Genomic DNA, 15,828 nt, shown 5'->3' with positions numbered 1-15,828 from the left:
CTAATAAATAGGGCACATATGTAACCCAAAAACTCGGGTTATACAAAACGCTGGCAATGTTTCTAAATAGGTGCGATTCGTCCTGGAGCTGAAAGTGTATATTTTATTTTTATTTGCAATTGTTCATATCCATTAAGGAACACTAACCATACGTGAACGTCATGAGGTGAATGCTAGAACACACTTTTGTAGAAACAAGAATCAGATTGAGCTTCTCTGTACGCTCTCTACGTTGAAAGCGTCCTTCGTTTTCAGGGCTGGGCGCTTCAGAAATTCGTACGAAGTCACTAGCAGCGCAAGAACGGTCATTGTGAAGATCTTTGGGGAAAGCCTTACAGTGGGAGTATATCGGATGACATAATGATGATAACAGTTCATAGGTAAAATGTCAAAATTTACACATGTACTGGTTCAACAAAAATGAATTATTACATTTAAATGAAATAAAAAACATTGTTTATATTTAGTTGGCAACACAGCGTTGAACGGAACAGAGTGACGGCGGGTCTTCAGTCGAAGCGATGGCTCTTGTTGCGTTAAGGCTTCAATGCATTGTTCGACCGCGCTTTTGTCTTAACTTTTATCGAATGTAACTCCTATTAAATCTATATTTATGCTTTATTAGTTATATAAAGGCAAAACATTCTTCAACACGATTTTTATTTTCGCTTTACTAAAATTATTTCATGCACATAAAATTTCTTTGAATCTTGTCTTAAATTTATTTGGGTCCAATTCGTCAGCATTTTTTGTACGCTTAAAGAGACCAGTTAATCACAGAACTAATTCTGGGATATAATTTTACAAGAAGCTCATTTGAATGATCAAGAAGGTAATAAACATTATTAGTTGATTACTGGACATAGATGCCGCTTGGAACATTCGGCGTCTTTCTTTCTTTTAATTAATAATTGCATGCATGTAATTTTACTGATTATATACAAGGTACACGTAATTTTTAGATAAATTATAGGCAAAACGGGACTTGTTTTTAAATAGTGGTTCATTAATTGTTTTCGCGAATTCTATAACATAAAATAACAACACCATCATAAAACTCATGGTAGCAAAAGCTCCTTTTATTAAGACATCTACCACCCTTCTTCGCAATAACTCTTAAATGGGGATATAAACCATAAGCATTTGTTACCATCACAACGACCTATCCAGTCTTTATTAAATTTTTATGATTTATTACATATCAAAGTTTTCTTTAATTAATACACACAATACATATTAATTTTATGTTTTTTGTGATTAATTCTTACTTTTTTGTAATAATTGTTATATGTTATTCACTTATCTAAATAAGAGCTTTCCACCTATGTACTCACAGCAATATCACTGGCACCATAAGCCTTTAAATTTAGCAAGTATATTCCTTATGCCAATAAGAAGTCAGGATTTTACGAAATGTCATCCACAAGAGGATTTATGAACGTTCATTAAAAATGCACATTTGTATTTTGTATTCATTATTTATTATTTTCAGAACACTTATAAGTAGATTATTTAATAATAAGAGAACATAAGTATAAGGAGGCCATTTATACGAGAAATAGTCACAAATCTTTTAAAAATTCCGCTAATAAGCCAAACATCATAAAACTAATCGTTAAACTAATCTAAAAGTAAAAATAAGCATAGATTAAACATAAAAGAATATTAAATTAATTTAATATATAATATTTTTGACATGTTAAAAATTATTAATAGATTTTTTGAAATTACACCCTCAAAAGGCAGTGCGAGCCACGACACGTGGGCGAGGGACATCTAGTTTATAATACATAATTTTATAATGCTTGTTATCTTCAGTTTGATTTCCGAAAGCCACTATCAACGCACCGATTCCCCCAGCATTTTACTTAAGGCATTCATAACCTAGCTGTCTTCATTGACTAGTAAAACGTACTTTTAAGCATTCCGTGCGCCTTATCTTTGCTTCCAATATGGGTAGATAGGCATTCTTCTATTCATTTTACTAATTTTCGTACCACTTGTCAAGCTACAAAATCTACCCAAATATCTGATACAGAGACCACCGAAACCAAAGGATGAATTTCACGATCAAGAGAGTCGGGGCTGACAGCGCGACATCAAAAAGACGCAGGTAGGGTAATTAAGGCAAAAAATTTATGCGGGCGCTTTTGTGCATCCCACGCTTTATTGCATCTTTCACTGCAGCTGGAAGGTGGTGACATGAAATAAAATACTATAGTAGAGAAACGTCCTTCAGGTGATCTTATTGTTTTTTTACCCCGCTTGTAACTGTCTAAAAATTATCTGACAGGGCTTTTGAAGAAACCTGGAAGTGGTTCGTGTGACCTCCCGGGGCGACAACTAAACGATTTTCGGAACTGTACCATGGGTAGAGTTCGTGGTATGAACACAAGAGGTGTTTGAGAAGTTATAGTGAAGTGTTCGCGCAGTTACCAAGTTATATGCGAATAAAATATTGTTACTCCCACGCCGTGAAGAAACTAAACCTTTAAACACAAGTGGCGTTTTCTCCTCACCGTGACACGAACTTTGTATATGTGACCATTTTATTTTGTAAATCAAAAATATGTTTTGTCGGAATTAATAATCTTTTATAAACACAATCGGATTAAACTACGTTATATAACTATGAGTGAAATGTGCGACAGCCATTTAAAACCGAACCCAACTGTTCTATTTAGTAATGTTTATTCTTCTGTACAATTTCCCTTTTCAAATTCCGGGTTATATACTAATCTTCTAACGCTTACCTACTTATTTTTTTGTAAAAAAATATCCAGGGCTAATTTTATTACAAGAAAAGTATACTCCCACCCTAAATTCGTTTCCTTTCTGTTCAGAAAATCATCTGTCAATAACAATATTATTGTTTACGAGACGCTTTAGAAAATTTAGGGAAAAATTATTACTTTTTTCAAAACAGATTTATTTGGATAACAGAAAAGTTCGTGAAAGTCAAAATGATACAAAAACTCATGTACTCGTGATATTGTAATGCTAGAAAACTTAATCCTTAAAGCAAAATTTTATCTGTTAAGACGTTAAATCGATTACGTCCGCACACAGATAAGCAATTAACAATTGTAATCCTCATGGAGCTTTCCTATTAATCAACAAGATTTATTACCGGTTCACTTGCTAACCATTGTATTTCAAAAATTAACAAACGTATTGTTTATTTCACTTTTCTCCGTTTTAATTCATTTTTCAATGTTGATGAAGTCGAAATCAACAACTCTGATTTTTTTGAAAAACTTTAATATTATAGAAATAGTTATTACTCGTAACGTCATCACCGTCTTCAACATTTCACCTGCTTCTAGTCTTTTTCGACGAACTTTACATGGGCGTCTGTCCGTGTTGTAGGTGGACGACCTTTGCTACTCTGTTCGATCCGTGGTCCCCTAACCAAATCGTTACTCTAAGGAAAATGAAGCAGTGAAATAATGCATTTAATACTGGCAGATTATTAGATTTATTCCGATGATGTAACACATTGTATGATCATATGTGAATGTCTTTTAAAGACTTTAACAAGGTTGTCTGTCTTTGAAGCTTGTATACATATATGAAAGCTAATTTAATCAGAAATCTTTTTCGGAATTTTGTTAACATGTTTTTGAATTTTTCATTGTTACAATTAGCCATATTTTTTAGATTTTACTGTAGTTTAATATATATCTAAAGGCTTCATCATTAGATTTTAACGTATAATGCTACACAGGCGATAACCTTAGATATTTCGATTAGATATTGTATCCGTTTTAACAATTTACGCAAATAATACTGTGACTTTGCTTATGCTGGTACACTGGGCCAAGTCAGACTGGCAATCGAATGCAGCCAGACATAGCTTAAGGAGCCTACAACTGGCGCCCAAAGCGGAGCCAAGTGGGACTGGCAATCGAATTATGGTACGCTTGTTTTTTACACTCTTAGAGACACGTACATTTGTCCCTTAAACAATAGAGTCCCACAACATTTAAATTTTAGAACATCACACGTCTACAGATCTTTTTATACCGATCTGCTCTTAGATCAGATGTTTTATTACAGTTTTTAATCGAGGTTTCCTAATCTACATGTAATGTGGGTTTAGACGAAAAGAAGAAACATATTTACTAATAAAAATATAGTTACATAATGAAGGCCTATATAGTTTACTGAACCAGAAATGCCTATAGGACACACTGCTGTTTCCACTGCTCAACTAGTGTCAATCTTGACTAAAAATCAGTGTTTTGTCCACTAGATGATTTTTGACACTGAAGTATAACCCTGCGATAAATTAATTGTATCTTAGTAACCAGTGTTCATTATATCATATTATGTTTAAGATTAGGTTTTTGTATTTAGCTTTTCGTAATCCTGCGCGTGTTATTGTAGTGTAGAAATAATGATTATCTTATTTATAATAAATAATTTTTTATTGTATTATTGAATTTTTTCATTATTAATTCAAGTAGTTTGGATATAATTATACTGAATGTTACCTAATATATCGCGGTAAGTTAAAGTTAATGTTCGTTAGGTTTAACTAAGTAAACGTAAAAGGACCCCGGTCAAAGTCATAACAAATAAAACAGGCGTTCCGCAAGCGGCGCAAAACTAGGCAGAATGAAATCATTACGTAAAGATGCCTCCAAGCCGTGAGGAATTGTAATAAAAACAGATTTGTAAAAGGTTTTCAACGTGCCGGAGGAGACATTGTATTTAATTTATTTCACGGTCGACTTAACGTTAAAGTGTTTTATTCTTTTTATTTTCCTACGTAACCGAACAGAAAAGAATATTTTTGTGTCAAAGAAGTCGGGGTGGGTAATTAAAATTTTTATTTCATTTTGTTCTTAATGATGTACGTTTAATTAAAGTCTCTGAATTTATTTTCTGCTCTTTGTGTCGTTTAGTAGCACTGTTTACTTCATAATGTAGACACTTTTGAGATATTCTAGATATTTAATTTCTCTTTCGTCTGACTTAACAACATTTGTAGTTAGTCACTTGAGAATTTATCTTTTATTCATTTATTAAAATATAAATAATTGTTGCTTCTTTAAGGTTCAAGAATGAAGAAAAGCTTTGGTTATATCTGAACAATCCTGATTTGTCCCAAAAGTACGAGGAGATGACTGCTGAGAGAAAAGTTACGCTAGTTTCAGACAGACTCTTCTACGCTAACCGGAACAGGAACAGACCTCTTACGCCAACATATCAATTTTATGTTGGGATTCTTTGATATATTCACTTCTTTTCTCTTCTATCTGGATCACATAGTCTCTCAAGACATTCTAATAAGTCACGCCTTAAGAAAAAATATTTTTCGCTCGTCAGACATCATTATCATACTCATCACAATATCACATTGATATAAATAATCATTTATATTAATCACATGTGTATGTCATGAAAATGCCAAAACAGTTGAGTATAATACAAACTCGAACCACGTTCTAATCTAAAAAGACCAGAACGAATTCTGTCGGGGTTCTTTTGTAAACACTTCAGAAATATCCTTAATCCAGTCGAGCAATTCATTACCAGGCTTTATTATCGCTTAATTTTTTTAAACTGTAATAGGATTTTTAACTAGTTTTTATTTTATTACATCATAACCCAGATATATTATACGGAAGCGTATGAAAACTACTCATAGTTGACCACAAGAGTTACTAATTTCATGGAGCAAGAAAAATGAATAACAATTTTATCGTGTTTTAATGCTCACTTTGTTTATATGCCTATAATACCTAATATTCATATACATACACAAGAATAGATTATACATGGACTATTTATACATAGTATAGCTACATAGTCGACTCTATTTGCATTAAAATCTTTTCAATACGATAAAATCGAAAAAGAATATGAAAGGAATAATTCAAATGTCGAAGCAAAATATGAAAAATAAAAGGCATATGAAAAATTTAATATAAATGTATATATATATGAATATACATAGCGAAATCATATGCGTGTATCATGTGCTAAGAAAAGACTATTCGTAAAGTAAATATTTGTTGACATGTTGACTGTTCTCAGCCAGAGATCTGGTGTACGGCGAGAACCTTCGACTACCAGGCGACCCGTTTGGAGACATCGGCGTCCGACAACTTCTCTCATCTTCGCCGCAAAATCAGAAATCTAAGACCAACACCAGTTCTTCCACTGTAGATTAAAAACCCTCTTCCAACAGGTCTTGTCCACATCTACGGTGTTCTTAAGGCAAGAGGCTGTACGCAAGTCACTAGAGCCATCAAACAGCAGATCATACAAAGCACTCAAGCGGTCAGAAAGGACATTCAAACGAAAATCGACATGGATGGTAAAACTACTACCGTGTTGACCGTTTGAAATCGGCGTACGAGTTGCACGTACTTGATGTTGTTCCTGTGGTTCCAGCGTCAAGAGTCGTTAATTCAACATTAGGATTGACGGTAAATAGGCTCCAACGGCATCACCGACTGCGATGCTTGCTTTCCCATCTAAACCTCAATACGTAACATTGTTAGACGAGATTGGTTCGCACGCGATATTTACGATTTATCGGTCACCTTATAGCTGATGTCAACCTAAGATCAACCGTATAGCTGATGTAGCCACACTGTCTATACGGTTTGCAATAAAACCTTATCAATAAATTTAAATCGAAAATAATATAAATGGAACACGTCAAAAGTCGAAGCAAAATATACAAAAATAAAAGCTATTAACACACAATTTTTGGCTGCCGCTGACACATACTAGCTACATATACAACAGCAAAACCATATAGGATTTGCTAAAATAATTTAGAATTTGTAATGTATACATAAATAAAGTCTTCTTCATGAATCTTTTTTATTGGAGAGTCTTTAGCTCAGTCAGATTTAATTCATATAACAATTTATTTTTATATAGTCTACAAACTTAGCGTTGTTATTGCTTTGAAAGTTTTATTTTACAAATTATCGGCTAGAAACTACAGCTTCCAAATATTTCTAGTTCATAAACTGGTATAGTATTCGCCTTTTTACATCACGTATGTTTGAGTGAAAGTGTAATAAAGGACAGAATATTACGTTTACTTCGTCGTAACGTTTATAGCTAAAGCTCTAGCGTTTAATTATAAATTAATTAATTAATTATAATTGTAAACATAATTAGTTGTTTGTTCAGAGCTCATCGTAATAAATTATATTATTATTAAACTTGATTATAATTAAACGTAAAAATTTCTTTCGGCTATTTATTTTCATATATTTTTTTTAAATTGGATGACGTTTTCGCGACAAACATGTATTTTTCACACTTTTTTTAAATTATTGTGATGGCTGAAATTTCAATATGCACTGAGCACCTTTAATAAATTACAGCTAGAGGTAAGCTCTCCACTCTCTAGGGAAAGACCTGCGTCTCTTGAGTGAGGACATTAAAAGGTTATAACATCAAAGGAGTACATATTACATTCTAAATATTTTGTGTAAAGCGTTACAAGGTCCGAATATTTTTAATTTTGGTTTCGGATATACATCGTTGAATTGTATTTTACTGATAGCAAACAGTAATTACTACAATCGATTTAATAAAATTAATATTTAAAGCAATCAAATTTAAAATTTAAGTATACTTCATTTTGATTAATAATTTACACAGATCGTCAAATTCAATTAACCAAATTATGATTTTTCTCATAGTTTTATAGAGATATTTTATTGTTTATCATATTTAAATACTACTACAGAGATTTATCATAATTTTATATTTTACACTAAGTTTACAATTATATTAACAATCTGTCTTACTCTCGTACTAAAAAACATTTAATAAATTAGAAAGTCGTAAATATTTTCTTAGTGTGCTTAATATAATAATTCCTACTATTTATGAATAAGCTGCAAGATTATTATAAAATAATACTACTTGAATAAAATCATTACTTCAATAAAATTTTAAATCATTAAAGTTGCAAGTGCGGTTTTGAATACGAAGAAGCAATCAGTAATAGGCCTGCACGTCTTTCGTCTGAGCACTCAAGCCAAATGAACATTATCGATCAACGAAACACAACGAATTAAATGATAGAAACACTTAACCAAAATCCTAATGAATAGTATGATGGATGTTAAAGTCAATGCAAGGAAATAAAACTGTTATACTCTTCATACGTATTGTTCAGTGCTAATTTTTTTTATAAAAATAAAAAAAACTTTTGTTTTGTGACGAAAAAAGCTAATAATTTTAGAACAAGGTTTATTTAATTTGATTATCATCATCATTTCAGCCAAATATGACCATGATTTCCGATCTTGTGCGTCGGTCCACTTAATAAGGAGCCTGGATCCACACTTGGTCTACTATATCGTGGTCGCCACTAGAGAATCCTTCAGCAAATTCAGGCAAACAAACCTGTTATATTAAAAAAAAACAGATCGAATGGTTATATTTATTCTGGTCAGTTTTATACACATAGTTAGTCCAAATAATAATTAACGATTTTAAATCATATAATAATGTATCAAAACTTATAAGAAATTTATTGAAAAGGAATGTTAATACAGGATTAATGTCACCTAAATGGGAAAGTCCTTGCCTTAAATCCAACGTAATTAAATCTGTTCAACGGCTGTTACTAGAGATTAACTGATTTTCATGCTCCTATAGATGAACGATTTCACAAACAAATTATTCTCTTTAAAAAAGAATTCACACTGAACAAGGTAATCAACGAGTACAAGATGCTGAAATGGTAAATTTATTAACTTTAAATTGTTAGGAGCATTTGCGATTTCTTTGTGATATTAGATTGGCATATCGATCCAACAGTTCTTTTTTTCAAGTTAGAATTAAGATACCAAAGAACGGCACTACGACCGATCTTGCACTGCTTGCATCCAGCGACTTTTCGTAACCTGATCTATGGCATCGGTCTTCCTAATGCAAAGGCCTTTAATTTACTTATTTTTACTTCATAATTGATATCCTATATTGCAGTGGCGTACCTAGGGGGGGGCGGCGGGTGCGGTCCGCACCGGGCGGCACTTACCTTGGGGCGGCATTTTTTATATTTACTTATAGTTGTAAAAAGCAACTTTTTCATTTCAAATTTATCTTCTTTCTTTTTTTATTATAAGTGATTATTATAAGTTTAATATTTGATTTATATAAATTATGATTAATTATATGATTTCGAATATTATTCCTCGGTGTATATAAATGCATTTTAGTGTAAATTTTGGATTCTAATTCAAGAACAAGATAATATTTTTATTTTATTGTATTCATAAAATTCGTTGAATTCGTAAAAGGATCTTTACGACTTTATTCGGCAATTTTTCCTAACTAAAATTTTTTGATGTCTGTTTATAAATGTTAAAGATGAAAAGTTTATATGATTACTTTAAAGTGATAAATCAATATTTTTTTAAATCAAAAACCAGATTGACATATAATAGAAAGGGCGGCAAACTGGAGATCGCCCCGGGCGGCAAACTGGAGATCGCCCCGGGCGGCAAAAGTTCTAGGTACGCCACTGCTATATTGTAAAATTCTTGAACAGACATTCAATTTTTAACCGATGTATGAAAATTCAGCCTTTACTCGATACTTGATATGATTCACAACATATTTTTCAATGTTAAAAGAAACGAGATTCCATTAAAAATAAATAACTAACATTCGACCCTTGAAAGAGCCAAGTCATTACCAAGCTGTCAAACCAACCGACAACCAGTACCGCTAGATCGTAAATCTGCAACAATTTTCCACCTCAGATAGCCGTTTATATAGGAACAGTTCGCCTTCGAACCATTACGTGATACATTGTAACCAACTCGAATCGGAACATATCGTATACCATTAGCTAAACGCCCTATTCATCTTGACACTTTATGCTTTATATTATAATAATAAAATAAAAGACGTATTATAACTCTCCTAGCAGAGTAATAATATAATATTTAATTACAATACTTAATCGACCTTAAAGTAACTTTGTTTTTAATTATTTACTAACTGATAAATGACCACAAAGTTAACAGACGACCTTGTCTAAATCTTCGGAAGATACTGTATTTAAGCCGCCACAAACAAGTCTTATCAGGAATCTATCGGGAGATGCCTAAGCCCAGCTGCCGGTTAGCATTTATAGCTAGACCGGGTTTAAGCTGGCAAAGCGAAAAAGGTGCCAACATTATTTCTTTGCAGCAACTAAGCTTGACTGTTCGGAACTCAGGCTAGGGTTTATGCTATACTTAATTTACCAAAATGGGGGGCCGTCAAGCTCTGAGGTATCCAAAGCAGACTGTCCGATTGAAGAAAGACGACCCCAAGAAAGGATCTCGGCTTTTTTTTCTTTCTTTGTTTCTCTCAAAACGACATTCCGATTATAGGGTATCCGAAAGGATAAAACCTCGTTTATATCGAATGCTACAATCAGATTACTGGGAGAATTTCTTCAGCTTTCATTAAATCTGATGTTGATGTGGTTAATGCTTTAGAAAACTACTTTACTAATAGACCAATAGTAATGACGGCGGGATTGAAATCACACACATCATATTGCTGAGATTACTTTCCAAATAATAGTAATAGGTGTAACAGAACTTTTAACAAAAAAAATATATAAATTTTAGAGACATCATTGAAACCTGTATAATTATTGGGATTAAAAACACCGAAGATTTATGGGGAATATTACTTAAAATGATTAATTTTATGACAAATGAACACTGCATATATATTTAACAATTGTGTAAGGTCTGGTACATTTCCTGACCTCAAACATAGTAAAATCAAACCTCTATTTAGAACAGGTTCAAAAAATTAGTGTTGTAATCATAGGCCAATTTCTTTTAATTTATTTCATAGACAACAATTTGTATTTATAAAGGATAAAACTTCCATTAGTGCAGATGATGCTTTGGTTCAATTTATATATCAAGCATGGGAGGATTCACATAATGTTGTTGGTATTTTTTGCGACCTTTCAATGGCGTTAGATTATAAATGTAAACATAATTTAGTGAACGATAATGCACTGAAGTTGATTAAATCATATTGAAATAACATATTACAAATTGTGCAAGTAATTAAATCAAAGTTTTCGTAATTTGTAGCAACAATGGGAGTATTGTAGAGTTCAATATTGGAGCCTTTATTATTTTTAATGTATATAAAGGACTTACAATACATTGTTAGTCCAAAACTTTTGCGAGATATTACTGTGCGCAGATGACACATCTCTTTTATTAAATGTAGATAGGAAAGCGAATAATTTTGACGACCTGAACAAAACTCTTTTGCGAATATCGGGTTGATTTACGGTTAGCAACATAGTTGTAAATTCTTAAAAAAGTGAATGGATATATTTTTTTACCGAATATTAAATCAAACGCCTCTAAAAATGTAACAATAAATGGCGATGTTCTAAACCATGTAGACTCTATGGTTTTCCTGAGTGTCACAATCGATTCTAAACTTCGACACAGGTCTCACATTGAGTCTCTTGCGGTCAGACTTAGTGCTATAGCTTATGCCGTTAGGAAGATAATACGCTACTCTGATCAATATCTCAATAGCGTAATATCTTCCTCTCCAGTATCAATATACTGCTAGGATAGTGTATTTTGATTATTTTCACAGCATTATGTTCTATGAATTGAAGCCTTGGGATAGAAGTGCGGATATTGAGAATATATTTGTTTTACAAAAGAGAGTCATCCGAGCAATTTACGGCTTACAGTTGCGAATCTCCTTGAGAAAACGGTTCAAAGAAATCAATATTCTTACAGTCACCTCATAATATATTTATGATACCATTTTGTACGTTTACAATAATTATTAGATATTTTATAAAATAGGGGACGTCCATCATATATGTAAAGACACCATTATAAACTGGCTGTACCAAAATTTCGACTGCAAACAGTCTCTTATTTACTTGCAGTAAACGGAATCAGATGTTTTAATAAAATTCCGTGAAACATTATTGGACTACCATTTGCAAAGTTCGCGCATATTAAAAGTAAATTGACGGAAGAGGCTTATTAAACAATAAACGAATATTTAAATGTCAACACTCCTTGGCAATGATGTCGCTCTGTTACTTTGATTTTATATAGGCTATATCTTATAAGGTGTATATGTATAAATTTGTCTTGTTAGACTATTAAAAGATGTGATATTGTGGAGTTTTTTTCTGCTTCTTCTCCACAAATATAACACTTTACGAAACAGAGTAGAGTCAATTATAAATTATGTTAAATAATAGTTATAATAATCAATAAGACTTGTTTTAAATATTCCAATGTTGAATAAATAAATTTTATCTTTTAAGTTTATTACTGTAAGTTCTTTTATCATATATTCTATTACAGCCTAATACCTGCCTGGTTTTTGGCGATAGATCTGTGGTAGCCAAGTGGTAGAGGATTGCGACTTGCAATCGTAGTTCGCGGATTCAATTTCCGGCATAGTCTTATATGTAATTCACATTTTGTGTCTTAATTATATAAGATTACCACTACTCACTAACAAGTCTCAAGAGGATTGGCAACAGAGTCTTCTACGTACTACACAACACTGCGATCGCCATTCCGCTTGCCAGGCGTTGCAATCATGGTGCATCCTCCCATAAATGATATCTTTAGGGAAGGCCAATGCCCTATAGTGGACGTCTATAAGCTGAAACGACGACTTGAAGGTCTCTTGGGTGATAAGATCGAGAGGTCTTGCTTGAGAGGTAAGTTACTCTTGCCAGTTCACGATAAGATTCATTATATTATAAAAAAAAAACTTTTTTAACCCCGTAGATGCTCTGAGACAATAATAGCTGGAATATACAAAATATGCTAAATTAAAGCTCACATGTGTGCTAATCAGTGTGGTTAGCGAGTAGTTCAAAATATTTAGAATATTGTAATCACATGTCGCTGTTGGTTGACGTAAAGAACATTGATACGGTATGTAGAGTTGAATCGAAGAGACGTTACGGAATACAAAACGTATACTTATTATTTCGATCAATACTTACATGAGACGTCTGAAGCGTGAAGCTGTGGTCAGTTGCATAGATAGTTTCATTTCCTTTTTCTGTATGATAATTATTATGATACCCACGTAGCTTTTACGTTGAAGCATAATATTATAAAAACACTATTCAAATCGACACACTAAAACCTAATTAGACAGAAACAACAAATTAGACTCTTCTCGTATTCTGCTTTTTCCGTACACAAGACTATTATTATCGTCATCATGTCAACCGCAAGACGTTCACTGCTGTGTCTTGCGACAGTGATCACAGTAATCAATTTAAATTCACTTACAGAAAACCTCTAAAAGTTATAAAACAAAAAAATATACAACGGGCGGTCTTATTACGAAAATTCCAAACAGAAAACCTTAATATGAAAGCAGAAGAATATTCTGGAATCTGCAAATGCCATTTGGGAAGCAGCGACAGTCCAATCCAAAGAAATACATGTATAGTACAACGTATGAGATACTTTACAATATCACAAATACATAATTTAAGAAATAAATATTGTTAACGTATTAATTAAGTGATTAAATATATACCCATTTCGCAATATTATATGATATGAAAATCCGTTTACTAATTATTAAAAGACAAGACTTCGTGTTTTTACCTAATGCATGAAGTCGTTAAATGAGAAAAGAATTCTATTTATAGAAAATGTATAATAACATGTAAACTCCGTGGACTAACTAATAAAGCATCAACTTCTTTTTTTATCTGAAAGTGATGCGAATCACTTTTTTCATATAATATTATATTGTGATATTTACCATTTCTACTATAAATATATATTATTAAGTATATTTAACTAGAAAGCAGAACTTTAATAAAGTTTGCGGTGGTTAATCGTTTACAAGTGAATATTAATTAACGAAGCCCTCCAGCTTTCCTAATAGATCTTTCCAGAACTCAACGCCTGTTTTCCAAAACAGCGGTAAGGAAAATTATTCCTCACAATAATTATTGTTAATAAACTTTATCGGTTTTTTACAAAACAATAAGGCTTTTGTACATGTCGGCGTGACCACGTTGCAAGGTCACTTGATAACACGACTCTACAAAAAAAATTTCGTTCTTTGTCCTAAAGTTTATACTATTATTTTCCAGTTAGTTATGCACAAAAACGAAATGAAAATGCCTCTTTTCGGTATAAAGTTTGCTTTTGTGATAGTTATAATAATAATACTCATTTTTCAATTTTTTCATAAATTTTAATTGATTTTAATATTTTTAAAAAGACCGCGCGGTGAGAGTGGGGTATTAACGTTTACACTGTGCCGCTAGATGGCACCCAAGTGATCAACAACCATCAGGTGTTATTTACAAGCCCAGAATAACTTAAAATGTCGTCACGAAAGTGCAAATACGATGCTGATGCATTTTGTTTTATATGTGGTCAATTTATTAAAGTTCGAGACGTGAAATATGAACTAAAGACATCTCACGTTCTCTGTGAAGCCTATGAAGCATATTTTGACTGTCCTGTACGGAATCAAGATAAGCCATGGGCTCCACATGTTGCTTGTAGTTATTGTAAAAGGTGTTTGGAAGGTAAGCAATTTTTATTTAATTAAGCGATGAATCCAAAATAGGTTGGTATCGAGGTGAGAAAAGGTCTATGAAATTTGCAATACCAAGGATTTGGCGAGAACCAAAAGACCATATTACTGACTGCTACTTTTGTATGGTGAATCCGAGTAAAAGACGTAGAGGTAAAAATGCAAAACCTATTGAATATCCTGACCTCGAATCTTCTGCTCCAATTGCTCACGACCTGACACGACCAGTACCTGAGCCACCAAAAAAATTATCGCAGAAAAGTAGCTCATCTTTTAGTTCTTATAAAAGTAATTCCGATAAGGAGTTTTTGCCTACACGTGAACAACCAAAACACTATCTCATTACTTCAGAAGATTTTAACGATCTAATTAGAGATTTAAATTTGCCAAAAAATAAAGCAGAGCTTCTAGGCTCTCGGTTAAAACAGTGGAATTTGCTTGATGATGTTAAGATCAAGGCCAATACAATGAAAACATGATGGGCGACTATATTTGGGGTTTATTGAGAGAAAGTGGCTATGAACATAAAAGAAAAAGTAAAAGTCTGCACTTTTAAGTTATTTTCTACTTTTCTGTAAGCTAATTTGATAGTAAAACTTAATAAAAATAATAAACATTTTTAATTCAATAGTTTTATTTTCAATCAAAAATTAAAATCCGAGATTATTAAAAATTTCGTTCAATCAGTCTTCTAAGCACAAAAGCAAAGTTTTTCATGCCATATATTTTTTTTCCGTCTTATTACGACCTAAACTACCGAAATTTAATGCTTTGCAATCAAAGTCAAATTTCATGTTGACCCGTGTAATTAAAAATTAATTGTTGAATGTAGAAGTAAATATATATGAATGTCTCGATGGTCAGTATAAATAACAACTCACTAGCTTCGCAAAAAGAGAGTTATCGCTTGAACTGCCAGTACGTTCTGTTTTCCGAAGACATTGTTACGCTGTTAGTTGAAGATAAAAAGTTCAGACACCAAAACGGCTTTATTTATTGCAGAGGAATATCGAAGATTCCCTGTATGGCTTAATCCAGCACTTATGAACTCGCCTGATGGAGAAGATCGTTGTGCCGATATCATTAGACATAGAGGGTGCCTTCCTCCTAGTAGCCTGCTATAAGTTAGCGATCGCGTGGCGTCCGTACGGTACTTGGAGACAGAGTAGGTCAGAGCGACCAATAAGGGGTGCGTGCAGGGATCCTTAGGCCGCCTAACCTTCAGGCCCTCCACATGAACCATCT

Source organism: Battus philenor, unplaced genomic scaffold, assembly GCF_028537555.1.
Source record: "Battus philenor isolate CCGP_79_NKW_IND1 unplaced genomic scaffold, ilBatPhil1.0.hap1 SCAF_21, whole genome shotgun sequence".
In the NCBI taxonomy this organism is placed as follows: Eukaryota; Metazoa; Arthropoda; class Insecta; order Lepidoptera; family Papilionidae; genus Battus; species Battus philenor.
The sequence above is the reverse complement of the archived record's forward strand: the minus strand, read 5'-3'. Positions refer to the sequence as shown.